We start from the raw sequence: 334 nt of genomic DNA, 5'->3' as shown, positions 1-334 counted from the left end.
CTATTAACCTTCTTTAAGCTGAACAGATAGAAAGTCGAAGAAATTTATGTGAATTCATTATTCAATATTCAACGTAAGTAAATATATTTAATAATATTTTATTCATTCTTTTATATTTTATAGACTAAAGATAACTATTTATTAATAAGTTCACTTTGCAAACAATACATATTACAATTTAAACTGAATTTTATGTGTAAAACGACAGAGATATTATAATAAATTTGTCGTTAATGTTATGCCTGTTAATATATTTTGTTCTTTAACAAATTTGTAATGTTATAATATATATATATATATATATATTTTTATAACAACAGAGATAGTTTGTTAC

At 19.5% G+C, this 334-nt stretch overlaps 1 protein-coding gene across 1 annotated transcript in view; it reads left to right on the top strand.

The window, feature by feature from the left end:
- Positions 1 to 334, top strand: part of LOC111629727 (patched domain-containing protein 3-like) — an 11437-nt gene continuing 11103 nt past the window's right edge. Inside the window, exon 1 of the mRNA XM_023373624.1 lies at positions 1 to 73. The gene's annotated coding sequence lies outside the window, so the exon portion shown is untranslated. The remainder of the gene's footprint in view (positions 74 to 334) is intronic.

The sequence above is a fragment of the Centruroides sculpturatus genome, unplaced genomic scaffold (assembly GCF_000671375.1).
Source record: "Centruroides sculpturatus isolate CEXI.00-Female unplaced genomic scaffold, Cexi_2.0 scaffold482, whole genome shotgun sequence".
NCBI classification, from domain to species: Eukaryota; Metazoa; Arthropoda; class Arachnida; order Scorpiones; family Buthidae; genus Centruroides; species Centruroides sculpturatus.
The sequence above is the reverse complement of the archived record's forward strand: the minus strand, read 5'-3'. Positions and strand labels throughout refer to the sequence as shown.